The following is a 5818-nucleotide window of genomic DNA, read 5'->3' as shown; positions in this document are numbered from 1 at the left end:
CAGATTTATTTCATTATTGCCAGTTAAAGCAGAATCAATATTCTATTAAAAACGAGCAAAGTGTAACGTTTCTCAACTTTCTGCTGTAGTTCTCATCCTGTGTGTGTTTTTCTGAGTCAGATTTTTAACAAGGGTTTAAAATTTAAATGTCCTGTTTTCCCCCCTTGTTAGTCGGGGTGCCTTGGGCAGGTTGCAGCTGTAAGTTTCAATTTGAAAAGCAGAGCTAATGGAGCCTGCCTCTCGCTGTTAAGGATTGAAAGAATGCCGGTTAAGTGCTTGCTTAGTTAGCACAGCGCCTCACCATGGGAGGTGCCCAGCGCTAGCTATATTGGTTAAATACGATTATGTCAGTAGTTGTTTTCAGAATTTCAGCTAGTTATAATTGTTGCCATTTAGCTGCCTCTGTATGGGTATTTTGTAGAAACGGATACAGGTCAGTGTCAGGAAGGACTGTTTAAAAAAATTTCCCACTAGAGGGCACTGTGTACTTTGGCAGTAACAAGATTAAGAAACTTTCTGATTGGCTCACTACCCCTTAATCTGGCTTTGAGCTCAACCCCTGGCATTCATTCTCCAGTTATAACTCTTGAAGACTGTGCTGGAATGTGCTAAGAAATGCTCTTATCTTTCCCTCCCTTCTCACACAAAGGTATAACTATCTTGTTCCGTGGAGAAGGAAGCATCTCTCCATTCTGTAAACCAGATATATTCTTTAAGACTGTAGGCATTATGATTAGGACCCCAGTTCTCTTCCTTCTCGTCAGCATGCTTCAGCCCAGGGATCCTATTAGACCATTAATGACTTTTGTACTCATCTCTTTACCCTCCCCACAATCACACAATACAAGGGTGTTTGAGCCTAGGCACATGTGTTTGTCATTGCAAAGGGGTGACCTTTGAAAGAAAAATATTTGGCTTTGTTGGGTCTTCAGCAGGATACAGACTTGACATCTTGAGCTGGGAGTGGAGGTTCAAGGTAAGTACCCTTGTACTTAAGGCCTCATCCCCATACATGATTAAAGCAGGTTTGGCTAGTGGACTAAACCAGTGGCCTTAGCCTCCCCTACACACTTATTTCAAGTCTGGGAGGAAAGATACGGTGTGAGGTGGGAACAGAGAAAAGGCATAAAGGGGCAACAAAGGGTGAAATACATATTTTGATAACACCACTATTTTGAACTACCAGACCCTGCTTGCGTTAATCTCATGGATCGATAGCTTCGGATTCCTAGCTAGTGGCCATGCCTTCAAAGTACCTCTGCAGGAGATGTTATAATGTTCATTTCCTAGTTTGCACGTGACTTAGTGTTTTCTCCCTTGTTTCAGTCTGTATAGCGTGGAATGTCAAATGTGAGGGTCCCGGTTACTATGTCAGGCCTCGACTGGCTGTGGCCACAAAGGAGAACCCCTAGCTGTGAAAGGGCGAGTAAGGGACAGAGGTAAGGGGTGAGGAGGAGAATGGAGGATCTGCCAGGATGGCTGGAATGCTAGGGATTCTCTGTTCTCTATCCCCAGTGGGCTTAGAAGAAGGGCTCCCCTCTGAGTCATCTTTGTGGAGTTCTGAATTGTAAAACTAGGAGCTGGAGTCGTGTAGCTCATTTCAAGTTCCAGAAATGTCTAGATTTTTATAGCACAGAGTTTTTTTTTAAATAACATTCTGATTCATAGTCTCTGATTCAAGTGAAAAACTCCAGTCTGAGCATTAACTATGTAAGCAGAGGCCTTTCTGGCTGTTGGAAGGCCTCACTTGTCAAGAATGACCCAAATGAGGGCTTTGGTTCAGTAATTTGAACAGTATCTTGTCCAAGAACCACCTCGAATAAAAAGGGGGCAAGGTAGGAATGCTTTTAATGCTGCCAGAGTTGAATTAAGGAGTGAAAATTAGAGAAAGCTGAGAGGTTTCCCCAAAACCACTGACTGAAAGTGAGCAACCACTCGTGCAGGAACTGGGTTACAAACAGTAGGTACAGTTATCCTTGAATAAAGCAGGATCCACCCTTCCTGGAAGAGAAGCCAGTAAATGATGACTGATTCTTTTCACACACCTTTCTAGATGATCTTAGGTCCTGAATTTGGGAGGAGAAATTAAACTCTGTTCTACAGCAAGGATGGACAAAATATGAGTCATAATTCAAATATGACTCATGATTCAAATTTAACTGTTGCTGGTTTTTTGGACAGTCCACAAGCTAAGAATGTTTTTTATGTTTGTAAATGGTTGAGTAAAATTTAAAAGATGAATATTTTATGACATAAAAATAACTAATCTTTCTCGACATTACTGGACTAGGCACTCACAATATTTTCAACTTAGAAAAACAACAGTCATATTAGAAAAAAATTGTTTAATCATCACAGCAGAATTTCTTAAAAAATATAAAAAATGAAAATAAGGCTGAAGTGACAGTAATTTTTGAGTGGCACATTTGTTAGCTAAATAAGGAAAACTAGTTACTATAGTGGGTTAATTAAATTCTGCTTGATTGCAGCAACTGAAGGAATGTGTCCAGGAAAAATACATTTGTTTAAGACTATTAGCCTCTTGGGGAAAATAGTTAACCAAAGAGTTGATATTGGGAGCAACAGTAATAGTTAAAAATAAGGGCACATAATTTCTTTGGTTTTTCTTGGCTCTTGAGTCCAAAAGATGTTACTGATACCATTAAGCTGTTTTTTATTCCAGAAGTCAACACTAAGTTTAAAGTGACAATAGAATTAGCCTCTATGAATAGTCTGCATGTTAAAACTAAAAAGGGAATATTTCAAGGAATTTGAGAAAAATTAATCAGTAAACATGAAGTGGAATCTGCTATGATGCATTACAACTTACAGTGATAAAAATATGTGTGAAGCAGAAAAAAACTAAGCTGTACAAGTTTACAAATCTTGTGACAATGTAATGTTTACAGATTATTTGTGGAATTATTTAGTAGCAGGTGCTTTGCAGAAAATACTTGAGTCTACCACGTGTTGCTGAACCAGTAGTGTCAATGGTGAGCTTCATTTGTTCTTGTGGACTTAACCTTTACCAGTTCTGTGAATTACTGTCAGAAATAGAAGCTGAATCTTCTCTCTTGCCCTACCGCATATCCGTTTGATGACAGCAGTGGTAACGTGATTTTATTGTGATTTAAAAAATTTTTAGGGCTAAAATTGAATTTTTTGGTTTTTTTTAATGAGCAGAACCAGTGTTCCACTATAATGGAACACTGAATGGTTTTGGAAATTAGATTTTGAGGCAGACTTCGTAAGTTTCTTAATGAATTCAACCTAAAGTTGCCAGGCAAAACATCAATTATATGCATATCTTATATTTTGGTAAAGTCAGTTTGATGACAGCCAATGTTGCTTGAATTTTAAGTAATATCAAACTTCCCACGCTCTCAGATGTTAAAATGCAAAGCAAGATCTCCACTCCTCTACAGATTTGCACTGTATATATTTTAAAGCTAAAACTAGGAGCATTTTTTGGACCTCCATGCAAGTACTAAGGAGATTTTCACATTTAAAAATCTAATTATGCAGTTGAAGAGCTTTCACCTTCAATTGGAGGTGATTAGTGTATTTAAAAAAGGCAAATATCAAGAGAAGAATCTAATAGAATTCTCTACATGCTTTCCGAATGATGAATATGCTCAGCTAAAATAATATGCTTGTGGACTGGCATCAGTATTTGTCAGTAACTGTGTGAAAGGATGTTTTCAGAGATGAAATATGTAAAATCTCATATGGGTCAGTATGAACAGATGAGCATTTGTAAGTGGTTTTGATGATAAGGAGCGCTAACTCTGAATCTCAATTAAGCAAGATGATGTCTCCCCAGAAAGAATTCAATCTTTCTCATCAGACTTGTATTACAAAAAAAATTGTACTCATATTTTGAATTTTATAAAATATTTCTGGAAATTTATTTTTTCTCTTGGTATGTAAGTACCTATGTAATATCTTTGATTTTGCCTCTTGGACCACAAAGACTAAAATACTCACCATCTGGCTCTTTACAGGAGGATTTTGTTGACCCATGCTCTAGAGGAATGTTCTTGGAATACTAGACTGAGAAGTAATTCTCCAAGTACATGGCAGAATATTATATTGAATACCTATAGTCCTATGGAGACTCAGTTACAGCCTAAGGCTGGAGTTTTCCAAATATTTTCAATTCTTATTGATAGATCCTTTGTCCCAGAGACTTCTGAACATGGACAAGAACACCATTAACAATAAATGATTAATTTGCAAACATACGCAATTTTAAAACCTAACTTTTTCAATTATTTAAATGACTGCAAGTTGACTACATTCCTTGAGGTAATTTAAACTGCAGTTCCAAATCATATATCTGATTCTTTTGGCTACTTTAAATAAGAGATAAAAAATACATAAATACAATGATTCAAAAAATATTTCTAGCATTATGGTAAACCTAAAACATCAATACTGTGACTTTAAATCATTATTTCTGTATTAGATCCTGTATTTTCCAAGGATTATTGGTATACTACTTTTGATAACTTCCTGGGCTTTTAGTAATATTTTGATTATTACCCAGGGCTTTATTAATTTCATGTGATGTTGCAGGAACTGAATATTAACAGTTAATTGTTGGTTGAGATGTTGGATCTGCTTATAGGAGCATTAGAGGGAGTCCCCCCCCCCCTTTTTTTCAACAGTTACATCATGAGTTTTACCTGCTACCTCATGAGACCTTAAGTACTTGTCTTTCACAGAGATTTAACTTTTGAAACTTGGCATTGTATCAGAAATAATCCAATCTTTAAATTTCCCGTGGACAACCATACCTGAGCCATTGTCCTGTTACTGTATTTTATTGACCTGGTGTGTTGGCATATGTTTTAAAAAACATATGCACTTCTTAATTTTATTATCATTAGTAGGACCATCTAGAAATTTTTTCTCTCAGGGAATGAGGAATGACTCTATAACTATCTCTGGAAGTTTAGCTAATCCTTCCTTTTAGAACACACAGTTTGAACCCTTCTTTTCCTTAGTGTGTGTAATCACAGGCGATGATTAATTGTTGCACTCTCTTCCTTCTGGCTACTATATGTGACCATTGGCTTACTTCAGTTGTTCCTGGTTTGGGCGCAGTATCTGCTTTCCCCGGGATTACTCATTTCACTCACTGTTCTCTTCCCTACGTTTACTGTAATATCTAGGTGGAAATAACATATCTGTAATTTATAACAGGGATCTTATGTATCATTAGTAGAAGAAACAAGGTCCCTATATATTAATATTCTTCTACTCATTAAAATATAGAATACATTCTATTATGTTTATCCTTTTATATTACAACTACCATTATGAACACTTTACATTACTTTTTATCCTTTGAGTATCATTATGAACTTAGAACCTTTCACAGGTTTATTACAGTTAACCACAATAAAACTATTATTTGAAGCTCAAATTATCACAGTCTGGCTTGTGGGGTCCTTTGGAAGCCTCCTTTGTTCTGACATTCATGAAAACATCATTGCTTTTGGGAAACAGGATATTCCAGAACCTCCTGATTTTTTCCCTGCAGTAGAACATAGTCACACCCTCCTCCCAAGGAACTGGGAGTTCTTGTTCCTTACAGCAGGGAATTGTATTAGAGGCCAAAGTCTGGACACCAGCTGCAAGAGTGGATGGTGGGTAAAAGCACAGCTGCTACAGTTGTTGCTGTGCTGTTTTTAGCAGGGACAGACATGGAAATGTCTACACGAATTCACATTGATATTTCTTATTTACCTTGTCATATTGCTGTACCATACCTGTTTTTTTGGTTTTTTTTTTAAAGAAAATTCTGTATGTG

The 5818-nt window shown here is 36.9% G+C and overlaps 1 protein-coding gene across 4 annotated transcripts in view; it reads left to right on the top strand.

Annotated features, from left to right (window-relative positions):
• LOC116286089 (uncharacterized) overlaps positions 1 to 5818 on the top strand; it is a 41444-nt gene that overhangs the window by 11191 nt on the left and 24435 nt on the right. For 2 of the 4 annotated variants that reach the window (XM_072952196.1, XM_072952194.1), the window contains exon 1: positions 2934 to 2993. The exons of the other annotated variants lie outside the window; for them this stretch is intronic. The gene's annotated coding sequence lies outside the window, so the exon portion shown is untranslated. Of the gene's footprint in view, positions 1 to 2933; positions 2994 to 5818 lie in introns of those variants that run through there. 4 annotated transcript variants of the gene reach the window in all.

This window comes from Vicugna pacos, chromosome 30, assembly GCF_048564905.1.
Source record: "Vicugna pacos chromosome 30, VicPac4, whole genome shotgun sequence".
Classification (NCBI taxonomy): domain Eukaryota; kingdom Metazoa; phylum Chordata; class Mammalia; order Artiodactyla; family Camelidae; genus Vicugna; species Vicugna pacos.
Note: the sequence above shows the minus strand (reverse complement) of the source record. Positions and strands in the feature narration are given on the sequence as shown.